The 16142-nt window shown below is 42.3% G+C and overlaps 1 long non-coding RNA gene across 1 annotated transcript in view; it reads right to left on the bottom strand.

Moving 5' to 3' along the window:
• Positions 1–4385: 4385 nt before the first annotated feature.
• LOC138762816 (uncharacterized) overlaps positions 4386–16142 on the bottom strand; it is a 40672-nt gene continuing 28915 nt past the window's right edge. The window contains exon 3 of the long non-coding RNA XR_011357172.1: positions 4386–4907. This is a non-coding gene — a long non-coding RNA (uncharacterized lncRNA). The remainder of the gene's footprint in view (positions 4908–16142) is intronic.

The raw sequence follows: 16142 nt of genomic DNA, 5'->3' as shown, positions 1-16142 counted from the left end.
AATTCTTGTGTCAGCCATTCTTTTAATGTTTCCATACATTCTTTAAAGAATTTTTTATCCATGTACTGTCCCTTCCCTTCATCTTCCATTTCTCTGTGTAGAGTATGATGTTCTTCCTCCTCTTCTTCTGAGTCCACTCCAGGATCTGTGTCCTTTACCTCTGTCTCTTCTGGTTTTCTTGTTGGGTTGTTTGTTTTATTTTGTTGGGTATTTTTGGTCTTCTTATTTTTATTAAAAGTGTCTTGGTGTTGGTCTTCTTCCTCTGGGTTGGTTATCTGTTGTTTCTTTGATTTCCTATTTTTATTCTCTTCCTTCTTGTTCCCGTTATTTTTTATGTCTTCCTGTTGGAAGCCTTGCTGTCGGGTTATTCTTGTCTGTTTCAGCTGTGGAGATTTACTCCTCAGCTGGTCTCCCCTCCCATTGGTGTTGCTTTTGTCGTGTGCATCACACATGCGTGAATCCTTGCGCATGCGCGGTTGCGCACTTTTGTTTGGCTCCGTGAGCCATATTTGTAGTCCTGTGCTCGGGGTTTCCACTGACTTCAGGGAACAGGCTTCTCTCTCCACAGTGGGTCTCCTCGTACAGGTAAGGTCTTCACCTTTCTCTTCTGACGTCTTTCCTTCTTCTTTTCTTCCCGGTGTTTTTGGTTTTTCTTTCTTTGCTGCCATTTTCTCCACACTTTTATTTTTAATTTGTTATGGTTTCTGTGTTTGTGGCTTTGCTTTTTCTTTACTTTTTTAAAACTTTTCTGGAGAGGGCTGGTATTTTCTTACCGGTCACTACTCCGTCACATGCCTTCTTCATTTTATAAAGTGTTTTATGAAGATTTATCTTCTATATTTAAGGACGTGTCGCAACAAATAACTGAAGATCAGTCACTACCAAAATCTTGTTCTAGTGCGATAATTACAGTGATTCCGAAGAAAGATAGAGACCCATTGAATGTAGCTTCGTATCGACCAATTTCTTTATTAAATGTGGATTATAAAATAGTGGCTAAGGTGTTGGTGAAAAGACTTGCTAAATATTTACTTCAGTTGGTACATACAGATCAAACAGGTTTTATTAAGAATAGAAGTGCATCTGATAATATTCTTAGATTGATAACGTTGATTAATTCATCGAGACAGCATCCCAACCTGGTTGTGCTTGATGCGGAAAAGCTTTTGATAGGGTTGAATGGAATTTTCTATTTAAGGTGTTGGAGAAGTTTAATTTCAGTCTTTTTTTTATTGGTTGGGTTAAGGCATTGTAAAAAAATCCGGTTGCTAGGATGGTGACAAATGGTCAAATTTCTCTGCCATTTAAACTATCGCGATCAACTTGTCAAGGTTGTCCATTATCACCAGCCTTGTTTGCATTGGTCATTGAACCATTAGCTCTGGCAATTCGACAGAATAATAAGGTTAAAGGGATAAGAATTGCAGATGATGAATATAAGATTGATTTATTTGACACATCCAGAACAGTCTTTGAAATATTTACAAGAATGTTTGTTTCAATTTGGAGAGTTATCTGGGTATAATGTGAATTGGGATAAGAGTGAGACATTGCCAATTTTGGAAGGGGATTATATAGAGTGTAAAAATATTATAAAATTAAGATGGTCTGATAAAATTAAATATTTAGGGGTAACTGTGAATGCAAATGATCAATCTTCATATAAGTTAAATTATGTACCTTTATTGAAAAAGATTAAAATGGATTTAATTAAATGGAAAGATTTTCCATTAACATTAATAGGTTGAGTAAATTTTTCCTCGTATTCAATATTTATGCCAGTCAATTCTGTGCTCACTTTCAAAGAGTTTTTTTCAAGATTTGAATAAAGTGGAGAGGAAATTTTTATGTAGAGGAAAATTAGCTTGAGTAACTTGACAGAAATTGACATGGAAATATGCACTAGGTGGACTCCAGTTGCCTCATTTTCAAAAGTATTATGAAGCTGCACAGTTGATGTTTGTTAGTAGAATGATGGATATTAATCAGCCTCCTAGTTGGGCCAAGGTGAAGTTAGCCTGCATTTCTGAATTTGATGTACATCAGTTTATATATAAGTGGAATTTGTATTTATTGCTGGGATATGATATGCCAGTATTAAAACATTTGTTAAAAATATGGGTTAAAAGAAATGAGGTTATAAGAACAAAGGGTAAATTATCAATTCAAACTCCATTATATCAAAATCAGCTTATTCCTTTTTCAATGTTTCATAGGTATTTAAAGATATCGTATTTTCAGGGTATAAAAGTGATTCAGGATTGTTTTGAAGAGGGTGAGTTTCTTCCTTTTAATCAATTGAGGGAGAAATTTGATATACTGGTAAATTCTTTATTTGTGTATTACCAACTTAGAGCTTTGATAAGGAATAATTATGGTAAAGAGATGAGTTTATCAAAGTTAATGAAATTTGAATCTTTGATTTCCTTTATACCAAAGAGAGGTTTTATTTCAGATATGTATCAATTGTTACAGAAACTATGGAATTTGGAGAAATCTAGAAATAAATGGGAAAGCGATTTAACTCATGCTATACCTCAAGAGGATTGGGAGGTTATGAGTCATGAAATGATAACTAAACTGACTAATGCAAGATATGGTTTGGTTAATTATAATTTTTTGCATCAGTTATATTTGACTCGTGAGAAATTGAAAAAATACGGATTTAGTAATTCGGATTCTTGTTTTAGATGTGGGTTAAGTACTGGAAGTTTTTTGCATGCAGTTTGGTCTTGTGATAGGGTACAACCATTTTGGGAAAAAGTCAGGTTGGTTTTGGAGAAATTATTTAAAATTAAAACACTATTAGATCCAGAGAATTTTTTTGTTGGGTTTTATGGTTTTGTTGACTGGCTTGAGGTTGGATAAGTTTCAAATAGGATTTGTACGTTTGGCGTGACCTGTGGCACGAAAATGTGTAGCAATTACTTGGAAAGATAATGTAGAGATTAATATAGTACGTTGGCATAATGAATTGAGAAAATAACATATAATTTACATGATAATTACTCTTTTTTTGTTAAAATGTGGTCACCTTATTGAGAGTATATGGGTTTGGAAATATCTTAAAATAGTGTATATGTTTTATTTTTTTTGGCTCCCCTTGAGGAGGGTGTTTTATTATATTGTATAAAAATCTTTTTTTTTTGCTGTTGTTATTAATTTTATGTTGTTTTTAAAAGTTTATAAATAAAGTTTTTTTAAAAATTAAAAAAATCCAACTGTAGTTTAGATGGCACTCCTCCTGCTGAGCACTGGCTGCTGTAGAACAGGGTAGCTCCAGTGGTGTAGAGCACATCAAGAAACACCACGTACAGGTATGATCTTTGTACCTCAGGAAGAGCAGTCTTACCTCAGAGAAAGTGCATTCCTGGGTTGATTCTTGGGATGACTAATTAGTTGCAACAGGATGATAAAGTAGACTCCCCACTCAGATGGACTAGTTTGAGGAAATGTAGGCGAGGGGCCTCTGGTATTCTCCTTACGAACACAAAAATGTAGAAAATAGGAGGTGGAGTAGACCTTTTAGCCTCGTGGGAGGCTCGCGCCCCACCATCCAGACTCTGGCCCTTGGCCTGGATTCAATAAGCTCATGTCCCATATTCAACATCACCAAAGTGCACATTTTGAGTGTTGTTGGCAGTTGTGGGTGCTTGCTGTTGCAAATTGGATGGTGCGTTTCCCATGCTTCACATGTGACCATCCTTTGAAAGCAAAATTCTTTAGTGTAATACGAGAGTATGAAAAATGTGACATAATTTCTATCTCTCTTCCGCTTGGAACTGAATGTGGAGACTTTCCTTTGCGAAGTGATCCAATTTTTCATTAAAATTATGTTTTCTGTTAACGTACTAGCTTTACTTTGGAAAGATTTCCCAGTGAGGCTTATTATTGGAAGAAATTAAGGACCTTGTAATTTATGAACCTAGGGAATAGGCGGAGGAACAGAACACCGCTTCAGCTGGCAGCTCATTCCACACTCCCACCGCACAGTGAGTGAAGAAGATCCCCCAAATGATCCCTTTCATCTCCCCTTTCATTCTTAATCCATATCCATATCCTCTAGTGGAACCCAACCTCAGTGGAAAAAGCCTCTAGCAATGCCCATCATAATTTTAAATACCTCTATCAAATCTCCCCTCAGTCTTCAACACTCCAGGGAATAAAGTCTAAATGCGTTTCACCTTTCCCTGAACTTCAAGTCTTGGCAACAATAAAGTGGGATAGACCAAAAATTTATTTAGAGAGAAAAAATACTGCAGTGGTTAGCACAACGCTATTACATCACTAGCGACCTGGGTTCAAAACTGGCGTTGTCTGTAAGAAGTTTATATGTTCTCTCTGTTTCTGTGTGGGCTTCTTCTGGGTGCTTTGGCTTCCATCCAACCTTCAAAAATGTATGGGGGTTAATTGGTTTATTTGGAAGGCACTTGGGCTGGAAGAGCCTATTACCATGCTATTACCAATCTAAAAATTATGTTCTTGGGAGAAATAGAATCCCTATCAGGTAAATGGCAATTCATTATTTTTGATGGGACTAGTAAGGTATACTGGGATAAACAATTTTCGTAGGGCATTGTCTGAAACTGTAATACACAAAGTTTTAAAAGATTTAGATTTACAGCACGGTAACAGGGCATTTCAGCCCATGAGTCTTCCGCCCAATTTACCTATAGCCCCAGTACGTTTCAAATGGTGGGAAGAAACCAGAGCCCCCAGGGAAAACCCATGCAGACATGGGGAGAGCATGCAAACTCCTTACAGACAGCGTGGGATTCAAACCCTGGTCCTGATCGCTGGCGCTGTGAAGGTGTTGCACTAACTGCTACGCCAGCCATGCCACCCAGCGCTTCTGTGCATTTCACTTGACCCCGGCATCGGTGGATTGTCTTGTTCAACTCCATTGTCTGGAAATGGAAACAGATAGACCAGGAACACAATTAGAAATCATAGACTCACACAAGAAGTAGAAATTTGGTTACTTAATTCTGCAAAAGATTCACAGTTTGTTATTATTTTTAAACCTGAGAATGATAGTTTTTTTTCCACATGGTTGCATAAATGCTGGTGTTGTAATGTTATTGGAAACCTTGGCAATCTAGGATGCAGGAGGAGGGAAGATGGGTGACAGTTAGGTGAGGGAAGGGGAACAGGCAGGCTGTTCTCCTCAATAGCAAGTATACCTTTTGGATACTATTGAGGGAGACGACCTACCAGGGCTCGACTGGTTTTAAAATCAAGTCAAGTTTATTGTCATCTACATGAGTACAACCCACCGAAACTGCATTCTCTGGTACAGGTACTCTGTGCAAAATATGTAGACACACAACCAGACACAACATATATACAGACAAACAGTACATATACAGGACAAGTTTTCATATATACAAATAAATAAATATTATTTTCTGAATATGAGAGTCTTGGTAGTTGGTGTGAGCATTTCCTTTGGTCGTTCAATATTCTTGCTGCCTGTGGGAAGAAGCTGTTCCCCAGCCTGGTGGTGCTGGCTCTGATCCTCCTGCATCTCTTCCCCGACGGGGGCAGCTGAAAGATTCTGTGGGTGGAATTGAAGGGGTTCTCAATGATTTTGTGAACCCTCTTCAGACAACAATCCCTATAGATCACGTTGATGGGGGTAGGAGGAAGACCCCAGTGATCCCCTCTGCCGCTCTTATGGTCCTGTGGATTGACCTCCGATCCTCTTCCCTGCAGCAACCGTACCACACTGTGATGCAGCCGGCCAGGATGCTCTTGATAGCTCTATAACTGGGAACACGAACCATGGCTCTCATTGTATCTTGTGCTCTCAGCATGGAGAATCACATTGGTTGAAGCCTGGCTTCTGAGATGATGGCGATCTCAGCAGGACCTCAATAATTACTTGGAGCTTCTGGCTGAAGTTTGTAGCAAACACTTCATCCCTATCTTTGGCTGCTATGTGCCAAGCTGTGCCAGCTGAGGGGTTGTTCTTGGAGTCTACCACAGAATCTAGAACAGAGAACATTACGGAACAGTACAGGCCCTTCAGCCCATGATATTGTGCTGATGTATGTAAAACCACTACACATTAACACTGGTGCGAACCCAGGGAGAGTAGAGAACGAGGACACAATGCACCCCTGTAGGATCCTACCACCCAGCCCTACTGCCAACAGCTCCATAAAGGCTTTAAATGGTTGTTAAAGGAGCCGATGGTGGTTTATTTGAAAATTCTGTGACAGTGGGGTCTGGACCTGTGTTCGGCAGCTGCCTTGAGGGGTTGCAGACCAAGGGGGAGCAACATACTGGCGCAAGGTATCAGTAATGGGCAAACCCCCTCATTGAGAAGGAGCAGAGGAAATGACCCAAAGGACAGTGACCATGGTAGCGGACCAGCGAGGGGCTCTGTGGCTGGAGGACACACACAGGCAAGCTGTCGGTGACTTGCAGGTGAGGAACTTGAGGTCAAAGTAGCTGGACACCGGCTTATGAGAACCAGATATCAGAAGTGGGATTTGAGAGGATGCTGAGGGCAAACTCAATGTCACCAAGACCAAGGAGCTGACTGTAGATGTTAAGAAAGGAAAATGATTCAGTGATCATTGGGGGAATCAGGGGTGGAAAGGGTGAGCACATTTAAATTCCTGGAGTCACTGCCTTCCGGGACCTGTCATGCTAATGCCATCATGAAGAAAGCATTTCAGCGCCTCTACTTCCTCAGGAGTTTGTGGAGAATCGGAATGTTATTGGAAACCTTGGCAATCTAGGATGCAGGAGGAGGGAAGATGGGTGACAGTTAGGCGAGGGAAGGGGAACAGGCAGGCTGTGCAGGGCACCCCTGTGGCTGTTTTCCTCAATAGCAAGTATACCCTTTGGATACTATTGAGGGAGACGACCTACCAGGCACAAACCATGGTGATCAGGTCTCTGCCATGGAGTCTGGTCCTGAATCTAAGAAAGGAAGGGAGGAGGAGAGGCGAGCTATAGTGACAGGAGACAGAGAAGAGGTTCTGCGGAAGAGTTTGAGTATCCCAGATGGTAGGTTGCCTCCTGGTGCCAGGGTCCGAGATATCTCAGATCAAGTTCACAGCATTCTCAGGAGGGAGGGTGAGCAGCCAGATGTCATGGTCCATGTAGGGACCAATGATGTGGGTAGGAAGGGTGAGGAGGTCCTGCAAGAAGAGTTTAGGGAGTTAGGCTCTTGGTTGGAGAAAAGGACCTCCTGGGTTGTGATCTCAGGATTACTTCCCGTGCCACATGCTAATGAGGTTAGAAATAAGAGGATAATGAAACTTAGCATGTGGCTAAAGACCTGGGCTTTAGGTTTCTAGCTCATTGGCTCTCTTCCATGGTAGATGGGACCTGTTCCGATAGGACATTTTAAACTGAACTGAAGGGGGACAAATATCCTTGCAGCCAGGTCTACTAGTGCTGCACCAGTGGGTTTAAACTAGATTTGCAGGGGGAGGCGAACCAGAATGTTGGAGCAGATAGAAGAGTGGAGGAGGGAAATGATGATGTGAAAATTGCATGCACTGTTTGAAGTCAACAGGTTGAATGTGGTGGAAACGTTCTCAGGTACATCAATTTCAATACAAGGACTATTGTAGGAAAGGTAGACGGACTTAGAGCATGGATTGGTATATGGAGTTATGACATTGTGGCCGTTAGTGAAACTTGGTTGCAGGAGGGCCACGATTGGCATCTCAATGTTCCTGCTTTCCATTGCTTTAGATGCGATAGAACAGGGGGATGAAAGGGGAGGAGTGGCATTGCTCAGCAGGGAAAATATCAAATGGTGCTCAGGCAGGACAGATCAGCGGACTTGTCTTCTGAGGTTATAAGGGTGGAACTGAGGAACGTAGAAATTATAACATCTGTGATAGACAATAATTTTGATGCCAGAAACTAATTAGGGAGAACATGGCTTTGTGTGTGGTAGGTTGTGTTTAACCAATTTTGTAGAGATTTTCCAGGAGGTTAGCAGGACAGTCGATGAAGAAACAGGCTGTGGATGTTGTCTACACGGACTTTAGTTAGGCATTTGACAAGGAAAGGCAGGAAAGTTCAAACACTAGGTATTCATGGCGAAGTAGTGTGCCTCATTGGCTCTCTTCCATGGTAGATGGGACCTGTTCCATTTTAAACTGAACTGAAGGGGAACAAATATTCTTGCAGCCAGGTCTACTAGTCCTGCTCCAGTGGGTTTAATCCCAATCGGTGCTGGGAACATTGTTGTTTGTCACTTATATCAATGATCTGGAGGATAATGTGGTTAGCTGGATTAGTAAATTTGCATGTGACATTAAGTTTGGAGGTGTTTTGGATAGTGAAGTAGGTTCTCAAAGCTTGCAGAGTGATCTCAACCAGCTGGTTGTTACGAGCCCAGAGGACCCCAAACCCAGCAGCAATAGATATTTTCCAAAACAAGTGGTTACTTAAACAAAAGTTGTTTTTAATTATCTTTAAACATGAAAATAGAATCAATCTTTAACTTATCTCTATTTGGATACTATTGAGGGATACTATTGACTTACTTAATCTAACTTAACCCCCTTCTAATTCTAAGTGCACGTGTGTGTAATGTGTATATACGTTCAGAAAAGTTCTTTGGTTCACAGTCCAATCTCACTCCTCATTCCTCCAAGTTCACTGGTTACAGGCAATTTTTATACTGTGCACAGAATTTAATATTTATCAAGTTCACCAGGCTTTGGTGCTTGAAAGGTAAATGGTTACCGCTCAGGAAGGTTCTTGTAGGATTAGGGAGAGATTTGTTGTTCCAGGATTTCCATAACTGATTCCTTTTCAATCAGCCACTCCAGTGTCTTGCTGTCGAAATTTGCCCCCTTCAGGGTTCTCCAGATGATAACCTGTTTCTTTCAGGTCACCACAGAGTTCCTTTTTGTTTCCCTTATTCCAAGTGAAACATTAGACAGCCAGTCCTCTCCTCTTGCATGAACCACAAGGGCTTTGACCAGGCTGAACCAAGAACCCATGGGCTCGTAACAACCAGCTAGTCGAGATCCATCTGGAAGCTTTGAGAACCTACTTCACTATCCAAAACACCTCCACTCTTAATGTCACAGGTGGATAGGGTTGTAAAAAACTTTTGGCATATTGGCCTTAATAAATCAAAGTATTGAGGGCAGGAGTTGGGATGTTATGGTAAGATTGGATAAGACATTAGTGAGGCCAATTTTGGAGTCAGGAAGGATATCAATAAAATAAAGAGAGGGGAGAGAATATTTACTAGGATGTTGCCTGGACTTCAGCAATTGAATTACAGGGAAAGGTTAAGCAGGTTAGGACTTTATTTCCTGAAGCTTAGAAGAATGAGGCGAGATTTGATAGTATTTAAAATTATGAGGGGGCAGACAGAGTAAATGTTGATAGGCTTTTTCCACTGAGAGTGGGTGAGATTCAAATAAGAGGTCATGGGTTAAAGGTGAAAGGGGAAAGTTCAGGGGAACATGAGGGGAACCTCTTAACTCAGAGAGTGGTGGGAGTGTGGAATGAGCTTCCAGCTGAAGGGATAGATGTGGGCTCGATTTTAACATTTAAGGGAAACTTGGACAGGTATAGGGAAGGGAGAGATAGGAAGGGTATGGACTGAGTGCAGGTCAGTGGGTCAAGGCAAGATAATGGTTCAGCACAGACCAGAGGGGCTGAAGTGGCCTGTTCCTGTGCTGTAATTGTTCTATGGTTCTAAACTTCTTCAGAAGTGTGGTGGAAATTGTGCTGACCGGCTACGTCATGGCCTGGTTTGCAGCAATACTTCCAATACTTTGGAAAGCCCTGCATCCCAGTGCATCACAGGTAAAGCTCTCCCCACCATGGAGAACATCAATATGGAGAGCAGCAGCAAGGTTCTCGCTGCTGCCATTAGGAAAGAGGTATAGGGTGCAAGTTGTACCACCATGCAACCCTCAATCATCAGACTCCTGTATAACAGACTTATTCAGAGACTCACTTGAGGACTCGTACTTTGCTCATTATTTTTTACTGTATTTTCTGTATGTTGCTGGTCTGTTTGTTTACATTTCTTTCTTTCATGTGTATTTCCTTCCTCGTAAGTTCAGTTTACAGTTAGTGGTAATTAGAAATGTATGTCCTGAAGATTGCTGGGTAAAAGGACAAACAGATTGATCATTCACTCATTGTTTGTCTCAGCCTCAGTTGCAGTTCCATCTGTGTTTCAGAGCCAGTGAACGTTGAGTTACCTTTCTGCGCCTCTTTCCTCTCAGCCTATTGACACGGTACTCAACAAGGAGGAGCACCGATTTCTCAGCTGAAGGACGTGGTCTCCTTGCTTGTGCGTGAATTAGTAAAGACCCTTCACTGTTGGTCACACCCTCCGGCTTTCTCTCTACCTTTCGATCCACTTGCCTTCTTAGTTTGCCTCTCCTCTCTCTTTCACATTCCTTTCACACACACACACACACACACACACACACACACACACACACACACACACACACACACACACACACACACACACACACACACACACACACACACACACACACACACACACACACACACACACCACAGTCAGCCCTACATTAGACCCAAAAATAGCAGTTGATTTGCTGGTTGTTTAACATGCTTTTATGAAATTCAGTGCATCTGGACCAGAACAAAACCACAGTAATATACTGACCTGATGTTGATAGTTCGCTAAACTAATAGACAGCAAGTAGCACTATTGCCTATTTATTGCCCCTGGTGTTTATTACCGGTTTTACTGTTGACATTAAGATGACGTGAGAGAGGAAACTGAAAGTTTCACCACTCGTATAAGTGAGTTATATTTATCGTTGGCCAGATTGAATTTCTTCTCCCTGTCTCCTGTTTTAGGTTGAGAAATAGCTGCTTCCACTCCAGTTCTGTGCATCTGAGGTGGCCGATGGATCTGACCTGGGATCGACATAATGCATTGGTGGGGCAAATGCTGTTTGATGGGGCAGGCGAGGGTGTCAAGGAACATTATCTGTTTGAAAACCACCCACGTTCTCCCATTGTAGACATTCAATGACCGATTCATTCTGGATGCTTCTCCTTTGATATTGAATGGTTGCAGGCTAGTGGTAGCAGGAGATCTGCAAAGGAAGGTCACAGATAACATTTGGAACTGCTTTATATCCTTGGATTTGTCATTTACTGAAGGCTGCACCTCTTAATGGGTGGGATCTACATTGTGAATCTGATGAATCTGAGTCGGACAAAGAGAAACTGATTGAAGAAGTTCCTTGGTGCTTAATTTTCCTACTTCAGACAGCAGAAAGACCTCAATGTAATGACAACCACTAGACTGGCTTTCACATTCAGGTTGAATGACTTAATTCAGGAAATAGTTCATATTGAATGTTAATAGCGATGGAATCTTTTATTTTGAAGCAACAAAAGATTGAAATTTAGATCCAGATATGATTACCAAAAATGTGTGTGGCTATAATAGGGTGAAATATTGGTTTAAATCAGATCATATTTGTGTACAAACTATCAAACTTTCAAATCTTATAATCAGCATCAAGCCCCAAATATGTTTAAAAACATTACACAACTCTGCAATTGGATCCTTGACTTCCTCATTGGAAGACCACTGTTAGGGAATGTTAAATAAAATTCTGATAAAATATACCTTAAAAGGCTAAGATTGTGAGGTTTAGTTATCAGGTCACATTTCATGAACAAATATCTCAATTGCCATGCAAGAGCTATGCAGGGTAGACTTTGCGTCTACAGTTGGCTTTGCCGAGACAATGGGAAGTGCTTGTGAGCATTTCACAAGTAGGTGTTAATGGGCCAGCACATTTGAACAGTGTCCAGACTCAAGAACTGAGAAATCTTTTGGTGCTAAACTGATGCCAGAGTTTTAAATTTCTGGTTGAAGCTTGTTGACCTCAGAGGGCCCACTTGGTTTTGAAAACAGAGAGAAAACATCCCTTGTTTGGAAGAGTATTCTGCAGCCAGTTTGTGGTGAAGGCTGCAAGTTGGCAAACCTCCTGCATGACCCCATTTCAAGATGGGTTTTGAGTTCTGAGTTCAGCCTGTTCTAAATCTCTGTAGTCAATTGCAGTGGTTGTGGCTGGTTATTGTGTTTCTCCTGAAATGGGGGTGGGGGGGGGTGGGGGAAAGAAAACTCTTTGTGGTCACCTGGAAGAAGAGGTTCTCTTTTGGAAAAATCAAAGAAGGGGCAAGTTTCTTCGGCAAGACACATCAGTTGCTGATTAAGGGAGATCAGTTTGTGTGTCCAATGAACAACAAATATTTGTATGAAACCAGCAAAGACCTTCCTGACCAACTTAAGTTAAGGCACCAGGGCCTGGGGAATATAATGTGTTTAATTCTGTGGACAGTATGGAAGATTGCTTGATACCAGTGAACTTGGAAAACTGAACAGAGAATGATTGGACAGTGAAAAATAACTTTCCTGAACACATAAACATTACATACACATGCACTTAGAATTAGAAGGGGGTTAAGTTAGGTTGTCAATAGTAATAAGTATTGATCCTATTATTCTATATTAAGAAAATAAAACCAGTTTTGTTTAAGTAGCGATTGTCTTGGTAAATTTCTGTTGCTGCTTTGGGTTTACAACCACCACAGTTAGTAGGAATTGGAAACAATGTCTCCTTCTCACTAACAATCAACACAGGTGCCCCTTGAGAATGCTTGCTTATCCCACTGCTCTACTCATTCTACACCAATGGTTCTCAACCTTTTTCTTTCCACTTCCATACCAATGTAAGTATTCCCTATGCCAAAGGTGCTCTGTGATTAGTAAGGGATTGCTTAAGGTGGTAGGTGGATGGAAAGAAAAAGTTTGAAAACCATTGTTTTAATCTTACCTAATTAACTCATTATGTGCACAGTTTCATAACTCCAAAGGAAATGGGCCAGTGACAATTTTTCTAATGCAATATATTTCAGTAACAATTGGGTCTCGAGCAGTGATTCTCAACCTTCCCTTCCCACTCACAAACTACCTGAAGCAATCCCTTACTTATCACAGAGCACCGAAGGCATAGGGATTACTTAAAGTGGTAGGTGAGTGGAGAGAAAAAGGTTGAGAACCACTGCTCTACACCCATGACAATGTGGCACAATTCAATTACTGTCTACAAATTTGATGATGATGCCACAGTTGTTGGCAAAATAACAGACGGCAATGAGAAAGTGTTCAGGAGGGATATAGATCGGCTAGTTCAGTGGTGTCACAATGGCCATGCACTCAGTGTTCGAAAAATCAAGGAGCTGGTTGTGGACTTCAGGAGGAAATCAGGAAAACATGAGCCAGCCCTCATTAAGGTTGTCAGCAGTGGAAAGGATCAAGTAATTCAAGTTCCTGGGTGCCCACATCTCTGAGGATCTGTCCTGGGGCCTCCATGTCAATGAAACCACAAAGAAGGCTCGCCAGTGGCTATACTTCATGCGGAGTTTGAGGGGATTTGGTACGTCACCAACGACTCTTGAAAATTTCTACAGGTGGACTGTGGAGAGCTTTCTGGTTGGTGGCACCACTGTCTAGTATGGAGGGGCCAATGCACAAGGCAGGAAAAAAAATCCAGAGAGTTGTTAACTTGGCCTGTGCCATCACGGGCACTGGTCTTCACCTCACCTACAAGACACGGTATCTTAAGAAAGCTGCCTCTATCCTCAAGGATCCCGCCACTCAGACCATGACCTCTTCACTCTGCTTCCATCAGGAAAAAGGTACAGGAGCCTGAAGACTAGCACCCAGCAGCACAAGGACAGCATCTGCCCCTCTGCCATCTGATTCCTGAATGGACACCACCTCACATTCTCCTCTTTTCTTGGACTATTTATTTATTTTCAAAATGTAATTTATAGTAATATTTGCATTGCAAAAGTGCTGCAAATCAACAAATTAAAGGGATGTCTGATCATGTTACCTTCCTCTCTGCCAAATCATATTTGACCTTTATTATTGTCCACCCTACGGGATCCTTTAATTCTTTCAAAATTGGAATGGATCACAAATCACGGTCTGTGATTTTAAGAATTCATTCACTTTTTAATGTGAAAATAGTTTTAAACCAATTGTTAATAACATAAGGAAATTATGTGGCCCATCATTGGGAATTTTGCAGAAGTTATACCTGTCAAATGAACCAAATAGCAGGACAGTGATAAGAAATCATATCCAGCTGGACATGCATTCCTCACTCTCTCTCAAGAGCTCAGAGATGTTCAATTCCACTTGCAGAGATCATTATGTAATATCATATAATGTGTAAGATTATATGATTAACAAAGACCTTGTCAATGTGTCTCCTTTTGCATCAGTTCAGGTGCTAAATTCTGCAATCTACTTTTTTAGGGGTTAACATCTTAAAGGTTGTCTCCAAAGACTAGAAGTTACCTGACTGAGTGGCTTTTATTACCATAAACAGAAGGCACATCTCATGTTGCTGACCCAAGACCCGAGCTTGTTCTGGGAGAGGGGGTTATGGCGTTACTGCCTTTATTAGGGAAATCAAGGGGGAGGAGCCATAGGTAAAACCAACGAGGGATGGGCCAGCCATACACATGCAAACAGTATTACTGTGGTTATACCACATTCACCCCCTCTTTTAAAAGGTCCGGAGGTGTGAAGTAGGCTCCATTTCCATCATAAATTCTGTCTGTCCAGTGTTTTTGTCCGCCGTTGTGACCGTCATAGCAACGGCTGTGGCTCAGGTGTTGACTCCTGGATGGTTTGGTCGTTGTCGGTGGGTGGGTGCCTAGTGACTGAACTGAGACAGTAGGGGCAGGAGCTGGGGTAGGGTGACATGGTATGTCATGGTGGATGTACTGGTTGGTTGGCCAGAGGTCTGGGTCTCCAGGATAGCAGCGTGTTCCCCGACATGGACTTCCTGTGTAAGGGAAACAACCTTTCATGTGGGGTGGCACTGGTGCCGGTGCACAGGAGGGATCTGATTGCGTGGAGTGCTTCACGGAGGACCTCTTGCCAATGGGAGACAGACAGGCCTTTTGACCTCAGGGCTAGGAGGACAGCCTTCCAGATGGTAGCGTTCTCCCTTTCCACTTGGCCATTCCCTTTGGGGTTGTAGCTGGTGGTCCTGCTTGTGACGAAGCCTCTGGCCAGCAGATATTGGCGCAGCTCATCGCTCATGAAGGAGGACTCCCAGTCGCTATGAATATAGCAGGGGTATCCAAACAGGGTGAAGAGGTTGCTCAAGGTTTTAATAACAGTAGCAGCTGTCAGGTCCAGGCAGAGAATGGCAAACGGGAAACATGAGTACTCATCAGTGATGTTGAGGGCCAGGTATACACATACAAATGGTGTTAACAATGGTTCCACCACAGCGGGAAAGGGGGAAGAGGGATAGAGGAGGAGTGGAGGAGAGTGAGAAAGGGGGAAGGGAAGAGGGAGAGGGGAGGGGCTAGAGACCAAGGGGAGCAAAGAGAGAGGGGGGGTAAGAGAGAGAGAGAGAGAGAGAGAGAGAGAGAGAGAGAGAGAGGGGGGGAGGTGATGAGAGGGGGGAGAGAGATGGGGAGAGAGAGGGGGAGCAGAAGAGGGGGAGAGAGGGAGAGGAATAGGGAGGGGAGGGAGAGGGAAAGAGAAAGAGGTAGAAAGAGGATAATGCAGAAAGAGAAGCAGAGGGAGAGGAAGAATGAGAAAGAGAGAGAAAGAGGAAGGGAGAAAGGGAAGGAGAGGGGAGAAAGAGAGGGAAAAGTGTGAGAGAGGAGAAAGAGAAAAAGGGGGAGGGAGAGAGAGGGAATAAAGAGGGAAAAGAGAGGGAGAGGAATAGAGAGAGAGGGAGAGGAAGAATGAGAAAGAGAGAGAAAGAGGAGAAAAAGGGGGAGGGAGAGAGATAGGAAATAAAGAGGGAAAAGAGAGGGAGAGGAATAGAGAGAGAGAGAGGGCAAGGAAGAATGAGAAAGTGGGAGCGAGAAAGAGGGAGAGTGAGGGAGAAGGAGGGAGGGGGAGAGGGGAAATGGGAGAGGGAGAGACAGGGAAGGGGTATGGCCAGGTTGCCTACTGCTGCAGTCCCCAGTGTGGTGGCTCACAATCTCCCCTCTACTGATTTGCAAGAGCAGGTTAATCAGAATGCGCAGCTTGATGAAATTTGCGGTTATTGTGCACATTTCTAGCACCATCTTTGATAATCTTCATTCTTCACTTA

This window comes from Narcine bancroftii, chromosome 5, assembly GCF_036971445.1.
Source record: "Narcine bancroftii isolate sNarBan1 chromosome 5, sNarBan1.hap1, whole genome shotgun sequence".
Taxonomy (NCBI): domain Eukaryota; kingdom Metazoa; phylum Chordata; class Chondrichthyes; order Torpediniformes; family Narcinidae; genus Narcine; species Narcine bancroftii.
Note: the sequence above shows the minus strand (reverse complement) of the source record. Positions and strands in the feature narration are given on the sequence as shown.